The following is a 27500-nucleotide window of genomic DNA, read 5'->3' as shown; positions in this document are numbered from 1 at the left end:
ATTGGAATTACATGTTCGCGGTTCTAGAGAAAACAGGTATCACAGGAAACTTCCGTGATGCTCTGGCTATACTGTATTCCCACCCCTCGGCCTTTGTCAAACTCTCGGGGTACCAATCCAAGCTAATACAAATTAGGAACGGAACAAGACAGGGATGCCCCTTATCCCCATTGTTATTCTCCCTTTGCATTGAACCATTAGCCATTCAGATTAGAAATGACCCCAACATCTCAGGTATACATGTAGGGGCCAACGAATACAAAATTTCGCTATTCGCGGATGACATCATCCTATCACTGACTAAACCTCTCCTTTCTCTTCCCCCCCCTTTACGCAAAGCTTCACCATTATGGAATCTTATCGGGGTACAAGATTAATGGAGAGAAGTGTGAAGCGCTTAGTATTAATTTACCCCAACACACCAAAAAATTACTAGAAATCAATTTCTCTTTTACATGGGCTCTCAAGAAACTTAAATATCTGGGTATAAACCTCACGCCTGATATCTACTCTCTATACCAAGCAAACTATATACCCATGTTCACACATATCAGGAGTCTAATCACAAAATGGTTAAAGCTCAAGATTTCATTCTATGGTAGAATTGTCTCCACGAAAATGACCCTGCTCCCCAAACTTCTATACCTATTTCGGTCTTTACCGATTTCGGTCCCTATAGCAGAGCTCAATGCTCTACAAAAAGATATTCTGTGCTTTGTCTGGCAGGGAAAACGTGCTAGAATAGGCAAAAAAACAATGAGCAGGCATCGAAGGGAGGGGGGTTGGGCCTCCCACACTTGGTCTCTTATTACTACTCGGCCCGCATGGCTCAAACGATACACTGGATTAATGACACAAAACGACCCATGTGGACACAGATTGAATCACAAATAATGAACACAGATCAGATTTCTAGATTACTTTGGACCCCAAAAAAATATAATCACTCTTCACTATATAAATATGTAGCGATAGCTCATACGATTTTCCTATGGAACAAATTAACTGTCAAGTACCCCCTAATACAAGATAAATCAAAACTAATACCTTTAGTTTTACCACAAACCCTAATAGACTCACATACACAAAAGAAATGGGCCAATAAAGGCTTATATAGAATTGCGGATGTGTACATAGATGAAGGCTTTATTTCATTTGAACAATATCGAGACTTAGACCCCAATGACAGAAATATTTGGTATCATTACCTACAGCTTAAATCCAGAACAAGAGCGGTGACAGATCTCGCTAAATTGCCACTAAGCACAACCTTTGAATCATTATGCTTAACTAGAGAGCTGACATTTGGTACAATCTCAACACTATACCCTATATTTAATAACTCCCCTAGAGAGAGTAAACCTCCAAACATATTGAAATGGGAACGGGACCTGAATAAAACCTGGTCCTTAGAAACATGGAAGTCTAATCTAGCCCAGGGCCTCTCTTTCTCGCATAATGCCACTTTAAAAGAAAACTACCTCAAGGTGGCTTTCCAGTGGTATTTTTATCCAACCAGATTCGGAGGATCTGACGAACCCTCCCTGAATCCATGCTACAGAGGGTGTATTGAGAGAGGAACGTACATACACATGTGGTGGGAGTGTTGCAGAGCGAAAGAAATTTGGGAGAAACCCTCAGAGCTTCTCAGCAAAATCTTTCACAAACCTATTACACTATCTCCTGAAACATGCTCTTTTGCACTTCCCTATCCCCAGCATACTAAAACAACACCAAAAACTAGCTAGGACCATTTGTACAGTAGTTAGGATCTGCATTGCACAACACTGGAAATCCAACCCTCCAAACTTTACCTTTATCGAAAGGAAAATAACCCATCACTATGAGATGGCAAGCTTAGCAGCAGAGAACCTGAGCACCAAAGATGCTTTCATTATACAATGGGAACCATTCATTATGTACCAAGAGGCTAGGAGAACGGTAGATGCTGAGACCTTACAAAATTAACCCACTCATTTATGCCAATTCAAGAGAGAGCCGGGACCGAATGCTAACCATAGATCACAACCATCAGGCGGACAGGATCTGTCCCTGTTCCCGCTTAATTAATGATCTTAGATTCGGCACTATACCCTGAAAATGAACAATATTGAAACTATACTAAATGCCTCATTATGATTGACTGTACATGCCAAATTATGTTATGTAATGTTTTATTTTCTTATGGAATTGTTAAAGAAAAAAAAAAAAAAAAAAAAGAGAATAAGAAAAATTCAATAAAACTTTTTTTCAAAATAAACATCAGAGGATGAAGTTATTTTCAGATGGGTAGCACCAAAAAGCTAAAAAGCACACAGTTTAACTGCATTTCTAAAATATTCCTTTTTGCTGTGATTTTCTAATTTCACTTGCAGTGTTATATGGATGTTTAACGTCTCCTTTTTACTGCTAAGCTATATTTTATTATTTTAAAATGTCCTAACCCCTTCAAGGGCACCCACAAGGTACAAGCCAGGAAATGCTCTCATCTACGTAAATCAGATTAGAATTACAGAATGTCATCAGTGACCACATGGAATCCGTCCTTACTTTATAAATGTGTTTTTATTTCTGCAACAGCTTTTTTTTTTTTAATTAGCTGAGTATTTTCACTAGCTCAGATTCAAAAAGATCTCTTAAAACGTCTCAATGAACAGCACAGGCCTTGGAAAACCGCAGTTGTATTTCTTTCTATGCCAGAAAATTTCAGTTTAGCTTAAACACAAATATGCATGTATGCCCTTGTAAAAGGTACAATCTGCTCAATCATATTTGTCATCGATCAAGTTAAAAAAGGACAAAGGCTTTTAGTGCAAACTTTTTACCTACTAATGTCAGTTTGAAAGGAAAGATAAAATTAAACTTTGATTCAGATAAAGTATTCAATAGTATACAAACAACTTTCCAATTTATTTCTTATAGCAATTTTACCTTGTTCTTTTGCTATCCTTTGCTGAAAAGCATACCTAGGTTGGCTTAGAGCAGCAATGGTGGCTACACGTGTATGCCTCCTGTAATTGGCTCACCATATGTGATTAGCTAAGTCCCAGCAGTGAATTGCTGCTCTTGTGCTTTGCAGGAGTTAAACAAATCGTTATATTCAAGCAATAGTGAAATAAAACAACTCTGTAACACATTTTAGTATTTTTGGTTTTCTGCACTTTAATGACTGTTTAAGACAACTCATTTTTATAATAGGAATCTATACAGAATGAATCACAGACATGGAAAATTGAATGTATTTAGTTTATTTTAGTCCATATATGAAGAGATATCTAGCCAACAAGCGCAAAAAAATATTTAAAGGGACACTGAACCCAAATTTTTTCTTTCGCGATTCAGATAGAGCATGCAATTTTAAGCAACTTTCTAATTTACTCCTATTATCAAATTTTCTTCATTCTCTTGGTATCTTTATTTGAAATGTAAGAATGTAAGTTTAGATGCCGGCCCATTTTTTGGTGAACAACCTGGGTTGTCCTTGCTGATTGGTGGATAAATTCATCCACCAATAAAAAAGTGCTGTCCAGAGTTCTAAACCTAAAAAAAAAAAAAGCTTAGATGCCTTTTTCAAATAAAAATAGCAAGAGAATGAAGAAAACTTGATAATAGGAGCAAATTAGAAAGTTGCATGCTCTATCTGAATCACGAAAGAAACAATTTGGGTTCAGTGTCCCTTTAAGAATGAATTTTCATAAAGACCTATTAAACCTACATCTTTTCAATGTTGTGAGCAAAAACAACAAAACCAGGAAAAAAAAACATAACTAATCCTAGCAGTATTTATATAGAAAATAAACACATTCTACAGACAGACATATCAGTAAAGGAAGGCATTCAGTAATAAGCCAACAGATGTCCTCACTAGGTATATATATATACATATGACATGAATACAGAGTATTGTGCTCACTGAGCATAAGATATAATGGGCATAAATGTAGATATTGAGAAATGGTCTCCCCTTGTACAATGAATAATGATCATGTTAAAGGGACAGTCTACTCCAGAATTGTTATTGTTTAAAAAGATAATCCCTTATTACCCATTCCCCAGTTTTGTATAACCAGCACAGTTATATTAATATAATTTTTACCTTTGTGATTACCTTGTATCTAAGCTTCTGCAGACTGCCCCCTTATCTCAGATCTTTTGACAGACTTAGCCAATCAGTGCTGACTCCAAGGTTACTCCACGGGCGTGAGCACAATGCTTTCTATATGAAACACATGAACTAACACCCTCCTTATGGCTTCTAAGAGATACCTAGGTAGCATCTGGAGCAGTACACGGCAAGAAATAGTGCTGCCATCTAGTGCTCTTGCAAATGGATAACATTCTTGCAAAACTGCTGCCATATAGTGCTCTAGAAATGGGCCGGCTCCTAAGCATACGTCCCTGCTTTTCAACTAGAATGAAGAAAAATGAATAATAGAAGTAAAATAGAGTTATGTAAAATTGCAGGTTCTATCTTAAAGGGACATGAAACCCAATTTTTTTCTTTCATGATTTAGAAAGAGCATGCCTTTTTAAACAACTTTCTAATTTGCTTCTATTATCTAATTTGTTTGATTCTCTCAATATTCTTTGCTGAAATGCATATCTAGATAGGCTCAGTAGCTGCTGATTGGTTGATGCACAAAGAAGCCTTGTGTGATTGGCTCACCTATGTGCATTGCTATTTCTTCAACAAAGGATATCTAAAAAATGAAGCAAAATAAATAATAGAAGTAAATTGGATTGTTGTTTACATTTGTATTCTCTATCTGAATCATGAAAGAAAAATGTTGGGTTTAATGTCCCTTTAATCATACATTGTTGGGTTTTTATATCCCTAAGATTGTTGGCATTCATTGAGGTACAACTATTCTTGGTAGGTTAACACTTAAATTACTTTATTAACCAATCAACCCAGACACTAGTCTTAGACTAGCAAAAAGGCTTCACATGGAAAAAATTCAAATTAAGATTTTGATTTTGCACAGAAAATTGCTCTGAGCGTTGGCAACCTAACTATTGGCAAAGCCAAAAGAATGAAAACTTATATGTTTATTGTGTGAATGTAATTATGGATACAAAATAATGCTGTATAGAGAAATCATCTAAACCTTAATCCTTGTATGACTTTTTATCATCCCAGTATTTTTTTTTGTTTGTGGTCGTTGAACAAAAAAGTATTTTCTAAATCTCACCTGAAAAAACAACGTTTCAAGTTTTCCTTAATACATTGCTACAAGGAAAGCGATTCATATGTATAATTATTTTTAATCTTTCAAGATAGCTTAACACCATAATGTTGCCAGCAAAGTGCTAACCCTTTAGGATCTTAGCTCGTCTAGATGGGACACTAATCCACTCTTAGTGAGGTATACTGAAAAATGGGAGCTACCTGGTAACTAAAGTGAGGATTTTACTACAAGAACTACATTAAAGGGGCACTCAAGTCAAAATTAAACTTTCACGATTCAGATAGAGCAGCAATTTTAAAAAAAACTTTCCAATTTACTTCAATTAAGAAAATGTGCACAGTCGTTAAATTTACATTTTGAGTCACCAGCTCCTACTGATCATGTGCAAGAAATCACAGAATATACACACATGCATCTGTGATTGGCTGAAGGCTGTCACATGATACAGGGGGAGTGGAAACAGATATAACTGAAATTTGTCGAAAAAAGTTCATTTGAAGTTCAGACTAAGGGACCAATTTATCACGGCCCGAATAGGAGCGTATACCCCTGTTTCCGCCCGAGGCTTCAGGCTTGCCGGAAATAGGAGTTAAGAAGCAGCGGTCTTAAGACCGCTGCTCCTTAACTCGTACGTCTCCTCTGAGGCGGCGGACATCAATCCGCCCGATCTCATACGATCGGGTTGACACCCCCCTGCTAGCAGCCAATTGGTCTCAAATCTGCAGGGCAATGCTTGTGCAATGATAAATTCTGACAGCTTATCCTGTCGGTATTTATCGATGTCTAGCAGACAGGATACCCTACAGCGGATCATGTCCACCATACACATGATAAATCAGCCCCTAAGTGCTATTGCATTGATTTTTTATCATGCATTTGTTCATTATGCAAATGTAATGTATTTAATGGTCCTTTAATGTCTTTGTAATAAGGTGCTAGTTTATCAATCTCAAAATGTAATCCCCACAAAATATTTTATTAAAGAAAATAAAAACATTGCAATTTACATTTATTATTTTGTCTGTTTTTGCTGTAAAATATCTCTGAAAGCTGCTCTTGTTCAACTCCATTATTTATATCTATTTGTTTAACTAGAGTAACGTGCGACTACAGAACTACTCAGACCACCAGGGTTCTGCAGACTGTGCATTTCAGAGTAGAACCTATAAAACCAGCCCCAGACCACTAAAGACATTGCCTGCTTGTGCCAGGTAGCAAATAAGAGCTATAAGTTTATTAGTGCGTAAACAATTCACTAAAGCGATATTACGCAGAACTATCATTTCATATTATTTTAAATGCAACATATTGATGCAAACTGTGCGTGTGTATATATATATATATATATATATATATATATATATATATATATATATATATATACACACACACACACACACACACACCAGTCAGATATATATATATATATATAGGTATATACACGAGGTTACAAAATTATTTATTATTATCTTAGCAATAACCGCAAGAAAATGTTGGTGTACTCATTTCAGCAGTTGCCAACCAATAAAATGTATATACGTAACAATTAATATTTATTCCTTTGTTCTAGATTAGTTAAATTTATAAACACCTTGAATTATATTTATGTAGAAACTAGATTATGAATCAATTATACACGCTTATTCCGTTACAATATTCTATACAACAGATCATAAAAATATATATCTTTAAAATTAACCTTACTCACAAATGAATCTCATTAAAATACCACAATAAAATATGGACCGCTAACTTAACAGTGCTTAATTAATAACTACCAGAGATTTAACCACAATAACCAATTTATGTACAGTTCTGAAAGAGTTTACAATAATAACTGACCTATAAATCTGGAGTGCCAAATCCTGTCTAGCAAATAAATTACTTAGCACTAAATATGACTGGTTCTAATTTACACAGGACTATGGATATAAACTTAAAAAAACAAATATGCTCTTTAAATTACCAGCTGCAATCTAATTATAGCTTTATAATACCTTTGATTTAAAACATTAAAAATATAGAGCAATCATATACATCACCAAATAAACCAATTTGAAGTTTCAACTTTTTCAGATATATGCAGTTCACCTCATAAATAAGAGAGGTATTTGCAATTATGGAAAAAGGTTAGCCCAGTTTCACTTATAGTGACTGTGTTCCAAAGGCAGCAAGGTTATCCAGTTCCGTCAAAATTTTAGCAAAAGATGTCCTTTCTTCCTCTTGCATGAGTTTATCAAGTGATAACCCTGCATCTATTTTGTAATAATTGGTGAACGTTCTGGAATACGCCCTTACCAAAGCTTGTCCCTTTGATAGGCCCTTAACGGAGCTTGTCCCTTATTGGCTTACTTGGAAATGTATGGGCTCTAACAGTCAATTCATTTGGCTGTCATACCAGTTTTAGTCCACTAGGGGGCAGCAGCCAACTAGAAATATTGCTAACAGTAAATACAGTTTACTATATATCTTCAAATGTATATTTAATATACTCACTATTTTCTGATATTAATAAATTATATGGTCAGCATGTGTGGGACCATATAATACTATTTACCCTAAGTATTTACATACTAAACATGAGTATATTACTAATACGATTTTAAAAATGCATTTAAAAATCATATTTTCTATGAAAGGATTTAAAAGGATTATAATACCTTCAGCATGGACTCAATTACTTTCCCAGTTATCATCTTAATATCACATACATACCTTGAGATTAGCAATCAGATGTAATTTCATATAGCTATATTTATATTGATTATCCCATATTAATATAAATATTGCATATCTGTATTTCTCTTGCTGAGTGTATAAAAACATATGGTATACTTTACAGCACCAATTACATATGCACTTATTAGATGTCTGAAAAATATGAGAATAGGTTATTTTGAAATAAATTGGACATTTTAAGTTGACTATATAGCTACTTATTAAATTCAGCAAATAGTCATCTAATATGTAACTGCTAGGGATTTCTTCTCAGATCCTCAAATATACATTTATTTGCACAGTCGGAGTCTAAATGAAATATTTGAGAGTTATACAGTTCATATAGATTAATTTCTAACTTCTCTCTACTATTTCACGGTGGATTTGAACTCAGCATGGGACAATTTGAACCAAAGTGTGAATGGTCACTTTTCCCCTCTAAAACCTTTTTTTCTTCTCATATACTTAAGCTTCAAAAGGTTGGATATTGTAGACTGACTACCTCATTGCAGGGGTTCGTCAACTTCACTAATTGAAAAAAATGTTTCCCTTTTGCTCTCTCTTAGATGTTTTGAGCAGTGAGGGGGTCAGTGTTACAAATAGCTTCACAAATAAATGTATTATTTGGAGTAGATAAATAAATATATATATATATATATATATATATATATATATATATATATATATATATATATATATTATTTAATAACACTCACAGATATCCTGGCATTATATATATATATATATATATATAATATAATATAATATAATATACATACACACACATACACATTTTTCCATCCCTCTATGTATGTCTTTTTTTCATACTATTGTTGGATTTCACCATTATCTGTCAGATACACGCTAGTCCTAGTCTGCTTAAAGTCCCTCTAGAATGAAACGTAGTTACTAAGAACATTTCAAATAAATCTTCATTTTTTTTTTTTTTACACAGAGATGTTCATGTGATATTTTCTATTCAGCTTTTTACCTGCATGCAGCATCACTCGCTTTAAGTGATAGAGCACTTGGCTGCAAGAGAAGGCTAAAGTGCTTGACATAAAGAAGACTATTACACTTTCTGTAGAAATAAATAAGGTTATATTAAGAAAGAAACTTAAAAAATAATAACTTAAAGGACCAGTAAACAAAGTAGATTTGCATAATCAGCAAATGCAAGATAACAAGACAATACAATAGTATTTACTCTGAATTTCAAATAAGTAGTAGATTATTTTCTAACACATTTCAAAGTTATGTATATTTCCACTCCCCCTGTACCATGTGATAGCAATCAGCCAATCGCAAATGCATATACGTATAGTCTGAGTTTTTGCACATGCTCAGTAGAAGCTGGTGACTCAAAAAAGTGTAAATATAAAAGAATGTGCACATTTTTTTTAATGGAAGTAAATTGGAAAGTTGTTTAAAATGACATGCTGTATCTGAATCATGAAAATTTAATAAAACCTGAGTGTCCCTTTAAAATAGACCTGTTTTTTTCCCCATTAACTGACGTATTTATATTAAGAATATACTCTGTGGGGAGAAACAGTGAATTGATGGAAAATGTTATATACAGATTGGTATCTTTTGTACAAAATAACACATTACAAAATCATTTTACATTAAAAATTGAACTCTGACTACCATGCCAAACCAGTATAAGCTAAATACAGTGCCAACCACCTTCAATTTGGCAAACCGCTTATAAACAATGTTTGTCCAAAGATACAGAGTATATTTCCCGTTAAAGATGGATAGAACCCAAAACCCTTTCTGAATATAAACACAAAGGCATTTGTATACTGCAACACCACAAGTATGTTTGCTATATTACAGAAAATAAAACAAGCAACATTTAAAATGTTGTTTTTTTTATTATTAAAAAAATAAAATATATTTAGGAAATGAATCTACTTTCAAGGATATTTTATATTTTTTCTTCTTAACTACCAACTTTAATGACACAAGTAAAACAAATAAAGAGTTGACTATAATTGTGTTTTTTAGTTTAGTTTTGTTTTTAAACTGCAAAAAACGTCAATGAGCTGGTGTTTTTCATATGCCCTTAAAGAATTAATGGGACATAAACACCTTGTAATTACTTGACATATCTTTACGTTTGCACAAAATTACCTTACTGGTAAAATGTAAAACACTATCTGAATACATTAACACCCTTTTACAGCAATTGTTTTAAATGACCAAAATCCATCCAATACTTGTATTATTTGGGGGAACCAATCGAGGTTTGTTACTTAAAGGGATAGGAAAGACAAAATTAAGCTTGCATGATTCTGATAGAGCATGTCATTTTAAGACATTTATAAATTCACTTCTATTTTCAAATGTGCTTTGTTCTCTTGGTATCCCTTGTTGAAAAAGAATACACACACTTATCCTACACTAGTGGGAGCTAGCTGCTGATTGGTACCTGCACACATTTGTCTCTAGTGATTGGCTAACTAGATGTGTTCAGCTAACTGCCAGTAGTGCAATGATGTTCCTTCAGCAAAGGATAACAAGAGAACAAAACAAATTTGATAATAGAAGTAAATTGGAAAGCTGTTTAAAATGGAATGTTCTATCCCAATCATGAAATGAAATGTTGGTGTTTCCTGTTCCTTTAAAGGGACACTGAACCCAAATTTTTTCTTTCGAGATTCAGATAGAGCATTATATTTTAAGCAACTTTCTAATTTACTCCTATTATCAAATGTTCTTTATTCTCTTGGTATCTTTATTTGAAATGCAAGAATGTAAGTTTAGATGCTGGCCCATTTTTGGTGAACAACCTAGGTTGCCCTTGCTGATTGGTGGATAAATTCATACGCTAATCAAACACTGCTGTCCATAGTTCTGAACCAAGAAAAAAGCTTAGATGCCTTCTTTTTCATATAAAGATAGCAAGAGAATGAATATTGATAATAGGAGTAAATTAGAAAGTTGCTTAAAATTGTATTCTCTATCTCAATCATGAAAGAAAACATTTGGGTTCAGTGTCCCTTTAAGTAGACAAGTCTTACTACTCATTTTTGCCATTACCTCTGTTGGGCAAATAAATATTATTATTTTTTTACACAAGTAAACATTTTATATTGCAACTTTAGTATGTTTACTGTCCTTGTAACTTACAAAATAGTTGGGCCAGAACATCTGTCTCGTATTGAGTAGCGTTTTACATTACGCTTTACACAATATCCTTCTGTTTGAGCAGGCATTCTGTTGGAATACACAAAAATAATTCAGTCTCAAGGCTGTAGGCTACTATTCCTCGATTTGTGTGTTCAGAGGTGTTATACTGCAACAAATCAAAATAGGAAATATGCGTCGCACAGTGACCAACTAGACGAGGTCACAAAATGTACTTTTTTCTCCCATTAAAATGAAAATAAATAGTTTCTCAAAAGCTTTTGCTGTGAAGTGATTACATTTGCCCTGGGAGATTAGTACTGCAGGTTTCTAAGACTCGAATCAATACTGAACATGTTTCATGCACCACTGCAGCATTTCGCTTTTTTAGGCAGGCGGCCATAGCCTTAGAGAGAATTTGGTTATTGTTTAGTTAATGTTGCCAACGCTTCAAACATTTACTCCTGGGAGACCTTTTCACTTACTCAAATTGATGGAATGTCGGAATTCTGGTGGATTTAAAAAGGAGGTAGGTATGGAGGAGGGGGGGATCCAAAAATAGCTCTTATTTCTTAGCATCATATGCTAGACACAAGGTTTAAAGGGACGCCAACAGATGGAGCTGAACAATATTATGAAAAAGCTAATAGTGACTGTAGCTTTCTTAGATAACAAAGGGTTTTAAAACAGATGCATATTTAAAAGAGACATAGAAATTAAACTTTCTTCAGACAAAACATACAATTTTAAGAGACTTTTCTATTAAAGGAACATTCCGGTCAAAACGTAAATGCATAGTTGAATTATATCTTTAAATATAATTTTTTTACAATATAAATGTATTGGCAAAACATCTAGTACCAGTTATCACTGTTTTAGGGTTATCTGCATGTGCATGTGGAGCATAGCTAGATATTCTCAGTGCATCAGCATTTTAAATACTGCAGCTACTCTCTACACCAGTGGGGCTTGTATCATGTCAACAATAAACAAATTGATTCATTGCCAGGTGATACAAGCACTGTAGGCTCTCTGAGCAAATGCCGTGTTTAAAATGCTGGTGCATACTTAAAGGGACAGTCTAGTATAAATTAAACTTTCATTATTCAGATAGGACTTTTAATTTTAATAAAGTTTCCAATTTACTTTTATCATCAAATTTGCTTTTTTCTTTTGGTATTCTTAGTTTAAACTAAACCTAGGTAGGCTCATATGCTAATTTCTAAGCCTTTGAGGGCTGCCTCTTATCACAGGCTTTTTAAATCTCTTTTCAACACAAAGAGACAGAAAGTACACATGGGCCATATAGATAACACTGTGTTCAGACACAGAGGGTTATTTAAGATTTAGCACAAAACAATGCTAAATGCAAGACAATAGATAATAAATAGTCACAGTCATGTGATCAGGGGGCTGGAAGAAGGTTCCTAGATACAAGGTAATCACAGAGGTAAAAAGTGTATTAATATAACTGTGTTGGTTATGCAAAACTGGGGAATGGGTAATAAAGGGATTATCTATCTTTTAAAACAATAACAATTCTATGGTAGACTGTCCCTTTAAATACACTTTTGAAACAGATATTTTTATTAGAAGGATTTTTGCTAATACATGTATATATTACAAATATGCTTCTATTGAAAACCGAAATGCAGCCATATCATATGGATTCCAATTTTGGCTGGAAAATCCCTTTAACTTCTATTATCACATTAAGCTGATTATTATGGTAACTATGTGTTAAACCCTTTGTGGGGTTTAACACAGCTTACCCAATGGACCTTTGTACAATAATAAATACTCTAAATCTCTTAGTGCATGAGCCTAGCAGAGCATACGAAGAACGCGCAAGTGTTGTAAATGCTTTTCAAGTGTATACCCAGCCAGCAGCACACACAAGAAACTGTATCACAAATGTATGTGAGGTGTTAATAATATCATTTAATCAGATTTTTTTTCATTGCATTTTATCTGTTATTTTAAGTTTTTTACTGAATACTAATTACAATCCATGTGCCTATTTTCTTCTTTCAACAAACACATTTCCTTTGAAAAATGACTTCAGCCAGAGCTCAATACATTAAAAAAAGACCCCTAAAATGTTATGACTCACTCCTAAAAATATTTTATATAATACTGCAAAGCCTAAGATCACCATCTTTGTCCTCAGAACAGACAACAAGAAAAGCACCCACTGATTTGAGACAGTAGTTTGGCACTTTTTAAAAGCATCAAAGGGTGACACGTCTTATGGTGCCACGTGTGCCTCATTTCTGCCAGGTTCTCAGGCAGTGTGGCAGCTAGGACCAGAACTATGCTACTCCTCACTTCCCTTGCACAGGTCCTGTGTGTGACACTTGAAAGATTGCACACCATACACATGGGAATCCAAAGCAACAGACAGTAGCTGACCAGCCTAGTGGATAATAGGGCAGGAGCTTACACAGGGGCTGCAGGGCCAAGGATTTGATCTGATGTGGGTATATAGCCGATAGAGGGGCTTCAGGGCCAGGAAACAAAGATCTGATAATGGTATCTGTCTGACTGAGGTTACAGGGGTTTAATGCGAAGTCCTTTAGTCATTAGCTCGGCTTAACAAATTAGTTTGAAAAAACAGAATTTATGCTTACCTGATAAATTACTTTCTCCAATGGTGTGTCCGGTCCACGGCGTCATCCTTACTTGTGGGAACATCTCTTCCCCAACAGGAAATGGCAAAGAGTCCCAGCAAAAGCTGTCCATATAGTCCCCCCTAGGCTCCGCCCACCCCAGTCATTCGACCGACGGACAGGAGGAAAAAACAGAAGAAACTATAGGGTGCCGTGGTGACTGTAGTTAGAGAAAATAATTCATCAAACCTGATTAAAAAACCAGGGCGGGCCGTGGACCGGACACACCGTTGGAGAAAGTAATTTATCAGGTAAGCATAAATTCTGTTTTCTCCAACATTGGTGTGTCCGGTCCACGGCGTCATCCTTACTTGTGGGAACCAATACCAAAGCTTTAGGACACGGTTGAAGGGAGGGAGCAAATCAGGTTACCTAAACAGAAGGCACCACGGCTTGCAAAACCTTTCTCCCAAAAATAGCCTCCGAAGAAGCAAAAGTATCAAATTTGTAAAATTTGGCAAAAGTGTGCAGTGAAGACCAAGTCGCTGCCTTACATATCTGATCAACAGAAGCCTCGTTCTTGAAGGCCCATGTGGAAGCCACAGCCCTAGTAGAGTGAGCTGTGATTCTTTCAGGAGGCTGCCGTCCGGCAGTCTCGTAAGCCAATCGGATGATGCTTTTAAGCCAAAAGGAAAGAGAGGTTGAAGTCGCTTTTTGACCTCTCCTTTTACCAGAACAGACGACAAACAGAGAAGATGTTTGTCTGAACTCTTTTGTAGCTTCTAAATAGAATTTTAGAGCACGGACTACGTCTAAATTGTGTAACAAACGTTCCTTCTTTGAAACTGGATTCGGACACAAAGAAGGTACAACTATCTCCTGGTTAATATTTTTGTTGGAAACAACCTTTGGAAGAAAACCAGGATTAGTACGCAAAACAACCTTATCGGAATGGAACACCAGATAGGGCGGAGAACACTGCAGAGCAGATAACTCAGAAACTCTTCTAGCAGAAGAAATAGCAACCAAAAACAAAACTTTCCAAGATAACAACTTAATATCTATGGAATGTAAAGGTTCAAACGGAACCCCTTGGAGAACTGAAAGAACTAGATTTAAACTCCAGGGAGGAGTCAAAGGTCTGTAAACAGGCTTGATCCTAACCAGAGCCTGAACAAATGCTTGAACATCTGGCACAGCTGCCAGTCGTTTGTGTAACAAGACAGATAAAGCAGAAATATGTCCCTTTAGAGAACTCGCTGATAATCCTTTATCCAAACCTTCTTGTAGAAAGGAAAGGATCTTAGGAATTTTGATCTTATTCCATAAGAATCCCTTGGATTCACACCAGCAGATATATCTTTTCCATATTTTATGGTAAATTTTTCTAGTTACCGGTTTTCTGGCTTGAACCAGAGTATCTATCACAGAATCTGAAAACCCACGCTTTGATAGAATCAAGCGTTCAATTTCCAAGCCGTCAGCTGGAGGGAGACCAGATTTGGATGTTCGAATGGACCCTGTACAAGAAGATCCTGTCTCAAAGGTAGCTTCCATGGTGGAACTGATGACATATTCACCAGGTCTGCATACCAAGTCCTGCGTGGCCACGCAGGAGCTATCAAGATCACCGAGGCCCTCTCCTGCTTGATCCTGGCTACCAGCCTGGGAATGAGAGGAAACGGTGGAAACACATAGGCTAGGTTGAAGGTCCAAGGCGCTACTAGTGCATCCACTAGAGTCGCCTTGGGATCCCTGGATCTGGACCCGTAGCAAGGAACCTTGAAGTTCTGACAAGACGCCATCAGATCCATGTCTGGAATGCCCCATAATTGAGTTAATTGGGCAAAGATCTCCGGGTGAAGTTCCCACTCCCCCGGATGGAATGTCTGACGACTCAGATAATCCGCCTCCTAGTTTTCCACTCCTGGGATGTGGCTCGCAGATAGGTGGCAGGAGTGATCCTCCGCCCATTCTATTATTTTGGTCACTTCTCTCATCGCCAGGGAACTCCTTGTTCCCCCCTGATGATTGATATAAGCAACAGTCGTCATGTTGTCTGATTGGAATCTTATGAATCTGGCCTTTGCTAGTTGAGGCCAAGCCCTGAGAGCATTGAATATTGCTCTCGGTTCCAGAATGTTTATCGGGAGAAGAGACTCTTCCCGAGACCATAGTCCCTGAGCTTTCAGGGATTCCCAGACCGCGCCCCAGCCTGCTAGACTGGCGTCGGTCGTGACGATGACCCACTCTGGTCTGCGGAAGCTCATTCCCTGGGACAGGTGGTCCAGGGTTAGCCACCAACGGAGTGAGTCTCTGGTCTTCTGATCTACTTGAATCACTGGAGACAAGTCTGTATAGTCCCCATTCCAATGTTTCAGCATGCACAGTTGTAATGGTCTTAGATGAATTCGCGCAAAAGGAACTATGTCCATTGCTGCAACCATCAACCCTACCACTTCCATGCACTGAGCTACGGAAGGACGTGGAATAGAATGAAGACCTTGACAAGCGTTTAGAAGTTTTGATTTTCTGACTTCTGTCAGGAAAATCCTCATTTCTAAAGAATCTATTATTGTTCCCAAGAAAGGAACTCTTGTCGACGGAGACAGGGAACTTTTTTCTATGTTCACCTTCCATCCGTGAGATCTGAGAAAGGCCAGAACGATGTCTGTGTGAGCCTTTGCCTTTGAGAGAGACGACGCTTGTATCAGAATGTCGTCCAAGTAAGGTACTACTGCAATGCCCCTTGGTCTTAGGACCGCTAGAAGGGACCCGAGTACCTTTGTGAAAATCCTTGGAGCAGTGGCTAACCCGAATGGGAGGGCCACAAACTGGTAATGTTTGTCCAGAAAGGCGAACCTTAGGAACTGATGATGATCCTTGTGGATAGGAATATGTAGATACGCATCCTTTAGATCCACGGTAGTCATAAATTGACCTTCCTGGATTGTAGGTAGAATCGTTCGAATGGTTTCCATTTTGAACGATGGAACCCTGAGAAATTTGTTTAGGATCTTTAAATCCAGAATTGGTCTGAAAGTTCCCTCTTTTTTGGGAACTACGAACAGATTTGAGTAAAATCCCATTCCCTGTTCCGCCGTTGGAACTGGGTGTATCACTCCCATTTTTAACAGGTCTTCTACACAATGTAAGAATGCCTGTCTCTTTATTTGGTTTGAGGATAAGTGAGACATGTGGAACCTTCCCCTTGGGGGTAGTTCCTTGAATTCCAGAAGATAACCCTGAGAGACTATTTCTAGTGCCCAGGGATCCTGAACATCTCTTGTCCAAGCCTGAGCAAAGAGAGAGAGAGTCTGCCCCCTACTAGATCCGGTCCCGGATCAGGGGCTACTCCTTCATGCTGTTTTGTTAAAAGCAGCAGGCTTCTTGGCCTGCTTACCCTTGTTCCAGCCTTGCATCGGTTTCCAGGCTGGTTTGGTTTGTGAAGCATTACCCTCTTGTTTAGAGGATGCGGAATTAGAGGCCGGTCCATTCCTGAAATTGCGAAAGGAACGAAAATTAGACTTATTCTTGGCTTTGAAAGGCCTATCTTGTGGAAAGGGCGTGGCCCTTTCCCCCAGTGATGTCTGAGATAATCTCTTTCAATTCTGGCCCAAAGAGATTTTTACCCTTGAAGGGGATATTAAGCAATTTTGTCTTGGAAGATACATCCGATGACCAAGACTTTAGCCAAAGCGCTCTGAGCGCCACAATTGCAAACCCTGAATTTTTCGCCGCTAATCTAGCTAATTGCAAAGCGGCATCTAAAATAAAAGAATTAGCCAACTTGAGTGCGTGAACTCTGTCCATAACCTCCTCATACGGAGTCTCTCTACTGAGCGACTTTTCTAGTTCCTCGAACCAGAACCACGCTGCTGTAGTGACAGGAACAATGCACGAAATGGGTTGCAGGAGGTAACCTTGCTGTACAAAAATCTTTTTAAGCAAACCCTCCAATTTTTTATCCATAGGATCTTTATAAGCACAATTATCCTCGATAGGGATAGTAGTACGCTTGTTTAGAGTAGAAACTGCCCCCTCGACCTTAGGGACTGTCTGCCATAAGTCCTTTCTGGGGTCGACCATAGGAAATAATTTCTTAAATATAGGAGGGGGGACAAAAGGTATGCCGGGCTTCTCCCACTCCTTATTCACTATGTCCGCCACCCGCTTGGGTATAGGAAAAGCGTCGGGGTGCACCGGAACCTCTAGGAACTTGTCAATCTTGCATAATTTTTCTGGAATGACCAGGTTGTCAATCATCCAGAGTAGATCACACCTCCTTAAGCAGTGCGCGGAGATGCTCTAATTTAAATTTAAATGTCACAACATCAGGTTCAGCCTGTTGAGAAATTTTTCCTGAATCTGAAATTTCCCCATCTGACAAAACCTCCCTCATGGCCCCTTCAGATTGGTGTGAGGGTATGACAGAGCAATTATCATCAGCGCCCTCCTGCTCTTCAGTGTTTAAAACAGAGCAATCGCGCTTTCTCTGATATGCAGGCATTTTGGATAAAATATTTGCTATGGAGTTATCCATTACTGCCGTCAATTGTTGCATAGTAATAAGCATTGGCGCGCTAGAAGTACTAGGGGCCTCCTGCGTGGGCAAAACTGGCATAGACACAGAAGGAGATGATGTAGAACTATGTCTACTCCCTTCATCTGATGAATCATCTTGGGCAACTTTACTATCTGTGGCAGTACTGTCCTTACTTTGTTTGGACGCTATGGCACAATTATCACACAATTTTGAAGGGGGAGACACATTGACTTTCATACATATAGAACATAGCTTATCTGAAGGTACAGACATGTTAAACAGGCTTAAACTTGTCAATAAAGCACAAAAACCGTTTTAAAACAAAAACGTTACTGTCTCTTTAAATTTTAAACAGTGCACACTTTATTACTGAATATGTGAAAAAGTATGAAGGAATTGTTCAAAATTTACCAAATTTTCACCACAGTGTCTTAAAGCATTAAAAGTATTGTACACCAAATTTCAGAGCTTTAACCCTTAAAATAAAGAAACCAGAGCCGGTTACAGTTTTAACCCCTCTACAGTCCCAGCTACAGCCTTTGCTGCGACTTTACCGAACCCAGGGGGAATACGATACCAAATGAAGCCTTCTAGGAACTTTTCCAACTACTTTCAGATCCACACACATGCATCTGCATGTCTTGCTCTCAAAAGTAACTGCGCAGTAACGGCGCGAAAATGAGGCTCAGCCTACAACTGGGAAGGCCCTTCCTGACTGGAAAGGTGTCTAACTCAGTGCCTGACATTAAAAAACGTTCCCCAAGCTTATAAGTGTGAATTTCAAACATAAACATGTATAAAATGCTCAAATAAAGCAATCGATTTTGCCCATAAAAGTGTCTACCAGTTTTATAGCCCATATTAAGCCCTTTATTCTGTTTGACACTAAGAAAATGGCTTACCGGTCCCCATGAGGGGAAAATGACAGCCTTCCAGCATTACACAGTCTTGTTAGAAATATGGCTAGTCATACCTTAAGCAGAAAAGTCTGCTAACTGTTTCCCCCAACTGAAGTTACTTCATCTCAACAGTCCTATGTGGAAACAGCAAACGATTTTAGTTACTGCTGCTAAAATCATCTTCCTCTCACAAATAGAACTCTTCATCTTTTTCTGTTTCAGAGTAAATAGTACATACCAGCACTATTTTAAAATAAACTCTTGATAGTAGAATAAAAAACTACAACTAAACACCACATACTCTTAACCATCTCCGTGGAGATGTTGCCTGTGCAACGGCAAAGAGAATGACCGGGGTGGGCGGAGCCTAGGGGGGACTATATGGACAGCTTTTGCTGGGAATCTTTGCCATTTCCTGTTGGGGAAGAGATTTTCCCACAAGTAAGGATGACGCCGTGGACCGGACACACCAATGTTGGAGAAATGTATACACACACGATAGAGATATATATATATATATATATATATATATATATATATATATACACACACACACACAAAAATATATTTATATATATATATATATATATATACACAAATAAATATACACACACACACATATATATATATATATATATATATATATATACATACACACATATAGTACATACACACACAATATATATATATATATATATATATATATATATATATATATATATATATATATATATATATATATATATATACATATATATATATACACACACACACATAAATATACACAAAAATATATTTTTATATATATATATATATATATATATATATATATACACATACATACATACAAATAAATAAACACACACACACATATATATATATATATATACACACACACACACAAATAAATATACACACACACATACATATAAATATACATAGACACATACATATACATCATAATAAATATATGTATATAATAATATACACACATACACAAATATACATACATTATATAATAACACAGTAAAAAGTTGGATTTAGTATTTCACGGCTGTGAAACCTGGAAAGGATCCAGCCTCACCAAACTAAAATTTTAGGTGTAGCTTGGGACAGAAGGCAGGGTAAGTGGGGGCACCCATGTGTGTCTTGAGACACAAATCCATGGTACTAGTGGCTCCCTGGCACCTGTATTTGTCAAGCCCAGCATTAGCTATGTCTTTTTCTTGTTTGTTTGTTTCCTCAGGTTTTACGATTAATGAACACTCAGAAATAGTTGCCTGTCCCTACCCCCAAAGAATTGTTGATATTTGGGTTCATTCACATCCAAAAGGTCACTAGTAAGTACATATCCTCTCAGATGAATTCCTAAAGTTACAGGAAACTATAAAACTCAATGGCACACATTTTATTTCATACATATAATGAAATAAGATTGTCACTACGTAATTGAAATAACATTTTATTATTTCTGTCCTAGATTCCCAGAGCACTTTTTTTATTGCTTTATGGCAAGCTCCAAGTTGCTTATACTCTATAGGACAAATCCTGAATCCCCTTGAGTTTCTAAACAAATCCTTACACATCGACCTGTCACAAAATTATCTGCAAGACGTAATCTAAGACATACAATACTCAGTAATATGCTGAATTAATTAAGGGAGACACGTTTTTGGAAAACAAACATTTTGCAGTTTGTAAAGAATTGTTTATTGTGTCCATCTATACTCGGCATCTGGAAAACCACACTGGACTCTATGTAATGTCTTGGCTGCGTTATGCACATACATTGTTAATCAGTTCTAAAATGAAACTGAGTACAAACAATCACTTTGCAAGCCAGGAACTGCCGTAATTGTGAAACTAAATACAAAATGTAAAAAATCTGCACTCAGTTTAACATTCAGGGAAAAGATTTTCGTATTTGATTTGAGCAGGCAATAGCATCAGTAATTGTGTGTCTATGTATTTTATACACGTCTACAATGGCTTCAGTAATTGTGTGTCTATGTATTTTATACACGTCTACAATGGCTTCAGTAATTGTGTGTCTATGTATTTATATACATGTCTACAATGGCTTCAGTAATTGTGTGTATGTATTTATACACATGTCTACAATGGCTTCAGTAATTGTGTGTCTATGTATTTATACACGTCTACAATGGCTTCAGTAATTGTGTGTCTATGTATTTATACACGTCTACAATGGCTTCAGTAATTGTGTGTATGTATTTATACACATGTCTACAATGGCTTCAGTAATTGTGTGTCTATGTATTTATACACATGCCTACAATGGCTTTAGTAATTGTGTGTCTATGTATTTATACACATGCCTACAATGGTTTCAGTAATTGTGTGTCTATGTATTTATACACGTCTACAATGGCTTCAGTAATTGTGTGTCTATGTATTTATATACATGTCTACAATGGCTTCAGTAATTGTGTGTCTATATTTATATACATGTCTACAATGGCTTCAGTAATTGTGTGTCTATGTATTTATACACATGTCTACAATGGCTTCAGTAATTGTGTGTATGTATTTATACACATGTCTACAATGGCTTCAGTAATTGTGTGTCTATGTATTTATACACGTCTACAATGGCTTTAGTAATTGTGTGCATGCATTTATACACATGTCTACAATGGCTTTAGTAACTGTGTGTCTATGTATTTATACACATGTCTACAATGACTTTAGTAATTGCGTGTCTATGTATTTATACACATGTCTACAATGGCTTTAGTAATTGTGTGTCTATGTATTTAAACACATGTCTACAATGGCTTCAGTAATTGTGTGTCTATGTATTTATACATGTCTACAATGGCTTCAGTAATTGTGTGTCTATATTTATATACATGTCTACAATGGCTTCAGTAATTGTGTGTCTATGTATTTATATACATCTACAATGGCTTTAGTAATTGTGTGTATGCATTTATACACATGTCTACAATGGCTTTAGTAATTGTGTGTCTATGTATTTATACACATGTCTACAATGACTTTAGTAATTGTGTGTCTATGTATTTATATACATGTCTACAATGGCTTCAGTAATTGTGTGTCTATATTTATATACATGTCTACAATGGCTTCAGTAATTGTGTGTCTATGTATTTATACACATGTCTACAATGACTTTAGTAATTGTGTGTCTATGTATTTATACACATGTCTACAATGGCTTCAGTAATTGTGTGTCTATGTATTTATACACATGTCTACAATGGCTTCAGTAATTGTGTGTCTATGTATTTATACACATGTCTACAATGGCTTCAGTAATTGTGTGTCTATGTATTTATACACATGTCTACAATGGCTTTAGTAATTGTGTGTCTATGTATTTATACACATGTCTACAATGGCTTTAGTAATTGTGTGTCTATGTATTTATTCACGTCTACAATGGTTTCAGTAATTGTGTGTATGTATTTATACACGTCTACAATGGCTTCAGTAATTGTGTGTCTATGTATTTATATACATGTCTACAATGGCTTCAGTAATTGTGTGTCTATGTATTTATACACGTCTACAATGGCTTCAGTAATTGTGTGTCTATGTATTTATATACATGTCTACAATGGTTTCAGTAATTGTGTGTATGTATTTATACACATCTACAATGGCTTTAGTAATTGTGTGTATGCATTTATACACATGTCTACAATGGCTTTAGTAATTGTGTGTCTATGTATTTATACACATGTCTACAATGACTTTAGTAATTGTGTGTCTATGTATTTATACACATGTCTACAATGGCTTCAGTAATTGTGTGTCTATGTATTTATATACATGTCTACAATGGCTTCAGTAATTGTGTGTCTATGTATTTATACACATGTCTACAATGGCTTCAGTAATTGTGTGTCTATGTATTTACACACATGTCTATAATGGCTTCAGTAATTAAGTGTATATGTACTTATACACATGTATACAATGGCTTCAGTAATTAAGTGACCGGCTGCCAAAGCAAGCATGCGCACAGAGAACAGTACGCAGGCAGGCTCCTCAGTACAAAGCAAAAGTAAAACAGGAGATCTAAGAAAAAGGACTAGTTTAAAAATAAATAGAAATTAACATTCTTAATTTAAAGGCGATAGTCTACTTCAGAATTGTATTGTTTAAAAAGATAGATAATCCCTTTATTACCTATTCCCCAGTTTTGCATAACCAACACTGTTACATTAATGTACTTTTTACCTCTGTGATTACCCTGTATCTAAGCCTCTGCAGACTTCCCCATTTTTTCAGTTCTTTTGACAGACTTGCATTTTAGCCAATCAGTGCCGACGCGTAAGTAACTCCATGGGAGTGAGCACAGTTATCTATATGGCACACATGAACTAGTGCTGTCTAGCTGTGAAACTGTCTAAATGCACAAAGAGATAAGAGGCGGCCTTCAACGGCTTAGAAATTAGCATATGAGCCTAAATAAGCATATGAGCAAAAAAATAATACAGCGAGAACAAAGCAAATTTGATGATTTACTTTTGATGAAAAGTAAATTGGAAAGTTGTTTAAACTTTCATGATTTAGATAGTGCATGCAATTTTAATTTTGACTAGACTGTCCTTTTAACGCCTGTTTAATGAAGAACTGACGTGTAGAAATTGAGTTTAATTCATAATTAACATACATGAAACAAGGGCAGTGTAAAGAGAACTTAGCAAACATTTTTTTTTTAAAGTACTAATTTAAAGAGCACGTGCTTTTGCATTGTCTTTTTGTTGTGCACTTGTACTGCATTTAATGGTTCTGTAAGTTTGTTTTAGAAAGCCTCATAAAACAATTATATATTTATGTTTGATGGAAGCAGAGACTGCTCAGGGTGCAGAGAGATGGGTCTGTGTTTACAGAGCTCCTTGCCTGAAAATTACCCGCATGAGTGAATGTCAACAGAGAACCATTACTTTTGGAAAAAAATATATGTTCAGTTTGAATGAGGGGCCAAACGTCCTTTTCCATGTTTACTGTTCCTTGAAATAAGTCAATAACTAGAAAGATCACACTAACGTGACACTGGTTTTGACTTTGCCTTATTTTGTTAAATATTTATGAACAATTGGTAAACTAGTCTAGAGAATTTTCAAGGAGTTTGTAACTGGACAACAAAATTGCAAATATTCCTACCAAACTTAACTCTATTATTAAACATTTATTTTGAATGGGTTATTCAAAATCAGACTAAAATCCCTTTAAATATCAGCACATGGTGTTCAGCTGCGTTATGGTTCACTTAGGCATCATGTTTCAATATTTTTTTCTGTGTTCACTACTTATTGTAACAAAAAATGCTTTAATTAGTATTCTGTCCTTCCCTACAGAGTACATAAAAGCTTGTTGAATAAAGCATGCAGAATTGTGTTAAAAGGGACGTTCCGGTCAAAATTGAAATGCCCACAGATGAATTAGACATAGTTGTAAAATACATGTATTGGCAAAAATGCTTCTAGTAAACGTTATCACTGTTTTAGTGTTAAAATTTTTCTCTGCATGTGAAGCATAGCTAGATATTCTCAGTGCACCAGCATTTTAAATACTGCAGCTGCTCAGAGCACCAGTGGGGTTTGTATCATGTCAGCAATTAACAAATTGAGTCATTACCAGATACAAGCACTTTAGGCTCTCTGGGTGAATGTTGGTGCACTGTGAATACTTAAATACACTTTGAAAACAGCTATAGCTTTTATTAGAAGCATTTTTTGTGAATACATGTTTATTACAAAAATGCTTCTATTCAAACCTGAAATGCACCCATGTGAATGTGACAGTCAACACCAGAATTTTTGTTATTTAAAAAGAAATATAATTCCTTTATTACCCATTCCTCGGTTTTGCATAACCAACAATGTTATAGAAATATACTTTTTAGCTCTGTCATTACCTTGTATCTATGCCTATGCAAACTGCCCCCTTGTTTGTTGTTTTGACAGACCTGCATTTTAGCCAATCAGTGCTCACTCCAGGGTAACTTCACGTGCATGAGCAAAATGTTATCTATATGAAACACATGAACTAATGCCCTCTAGTGGTCAAAATGCACTCAAATTAGAGGCAGTCTTTAAGGGCTAAGAATTTAGCATATGAACCTCCTAGGTTTAGCTTTCAACTATGAATACCAAGAGAACAAAGCAAAATTGGAAAGTTGTTTAAAATTACATTCCATATTTAAATCATGATTTATTTATTTTTTCTTGACTGCCCCTTTAAAAACATGCATGATTCAGACAGAGCATGCAATTTTAAGCAACTTTCTAATTTACTCCTACTATCAAATTATTTTTGAGCTCTTGCTATCTTTATTTGAAAAAGTAAGAATGTAAGCTTAAGAGCCAGCCCATTTTTGGTTTAGCACCCGGGTATCACTTTCTGATTGGTGTCTAAATGTAGCCACAAATCAGCAAGAACTACCCAGGTGCTGAACCAAAAATGGGCCATCTCCTAAGCTTACATTCAAATAAAGATACCAAAAGAACGAAGAAAATTGATAAGGAGTAAATTAGAAAGTTGCTTAAAATTGCATGCTCTATCTGAAACATGACTGTTTAATTTTGACTACACTGTTCCTTTAAAGGGAGACAGACATTGTTTTTTATTATTATTCAACAATGCATCCATTACAAACTTTGACTTTTAGTGCAACCCATAAAATATTGTTTGCTCTACAGTTTGGTTTATATCTCACCCCTTGAAATTCAATAATGCAAATCATGCAACAAAGATTTAGTATCGATGCTCATTTTCGATAAATGTAATATCACAATTATTTTACTTTATCCCCTCTTAAGTTCCCAGAAAACTGAGCAGCGTATTAAAACCGAATGCACACATCCCTTGAGGAACAAAATAGTTACAAAAGCAATCAAATATATGAGCGTCTAGGGATTTTTTTTATTTATTTTTTTACAAACTTTATATTGTTCCAGAATCTTACAAGAAATGCTTGTAACCGAAAAGCTCAGTAAATGGGCCACTTATTCAGCTACATAGAAACATTAATCTGCATCTATACCCTAACTAGGTGGCTCAGACAAAACCACAAAAACGTGTTTCTGTCTGAAGATTGATTGGTTTTCAATTCCCATTGGACACATTACCAATGAAAAACAATTTTAAAACGTCATATTAATAGTTTTGGCATGTGCAACACGGACGTCTGCGGCAGAGTGACCTCATTTACACATTGTATAGAATGATATGGTCTTCTGTTTCCAGCTTGAAAAAATAGCCATGGTTTATTATAAACAGATAACACATGGTGTTTTTATTTAAAACATTCTTTCAGATCTATAACCAGTTCTCACAATCAAAGTTATTGGGTCATTTACCACTATAGGCAACACTTTCATATTTACTATAATTATGGAACCCCTTATATTTAATACACTTCTTAAAAACTACAAATTACTGTACATTAAAGGGACAAAAAACAAGTTGGGATAGAGACAAAATATAATATGTACTTTAAATTACTTTACCTGCAAATTTATACTGCAGTGCCTGGACATTAACCCTTTGACACATTTCCTTCTATGGCTGTATCTATATCTACATTTGATTTGGTAGAATGCAGACTTGCACAGTCATTATCTGCTGTAGAATGCCTATAAGCAAATAAGCAGCTGTGAAATACAAGCCCTGTGTTTCTGAAGTTAAATACTAATAAGGGGGGTGGAGCAGACTACTTCAGACAGCATGGCTATGTAAGGAATTTAGCTTATTTTTGAAAATTATTTTAGAATATTTGCCAGCAATTTTGTAACCAATTTTGTATGCAAACTATTATTACTCAGTCCTTTTAGGATATGCACAGATCTCAACATCTTTTATGGCACTTTAAAGAACAGTTAGCAAATGTACTATAAATTAGTAAAGAATATATCCCCTGTACAGTTGCACATGGTGTCTACATGCACAGAGCAAAGCCTTTGAAAACATAGAATGTAGTGATGCTGCACTTTTATTTATATCACAAGAGGACATGTTGCTATACAATGATATATAGCAACACAACAATACAATGTATTAGTAGACATACACAAACACTAATAATCCCTTTTTGATGACCAATGCTAGTAAATTCTGTGCTTACTTAGTAATGGAAGATAATCAGACGTGTTTCCCATCTATTTTATTTTGAATTTCCAATAGAAACTCAATTATGACAACAAAGTCCGACAGCAACAATAATAAACAAAATCCAAGTAGCCCATAAGAGATGCTTAAAGTCTTTGTCTACTCTCTGGCCTTGACTGATCAGCACACAGTGTGAACAGAGAAAGACCAAATCTTGGGTGATCTGTGTTTCATGTGATCTCTTACATTGTATTGAAAAGATCCCAGTTGATCATGTATTTGAGATAAGAGACATTCT

General features: G+C 35.9%; 1 protein-coding gene across 1 annotated transcript in view; it reads right to left on the bottom strand.

The window, feature by feature from the left end:
- FLNB (filamin B) overlaps nucleotides 1-27500 on the bottom strand; it is a 341931-nt gene that overhangs the window by 225531 nt on the left and 88900 nt on the right.

Source organism: Bombina bombina, chromosome 7 (genome assembly GCF_027579735.1).
Source record: "Bombina bombina isolate aBomBom1 chromosome 7, aBomBom1.pri, whole genome shotgun sequence".
Classification (NCBI taxonomy): Eukaryota; Metazoa; Chordata; class Amphibia; order Anura; family Bombinatoridae; genus Bombina; species Bombina bombina.
Note: the sequence above shows the minus strand (reverse complement) of the source record. Positions and strands in the feature narration are given on the sequence as shown.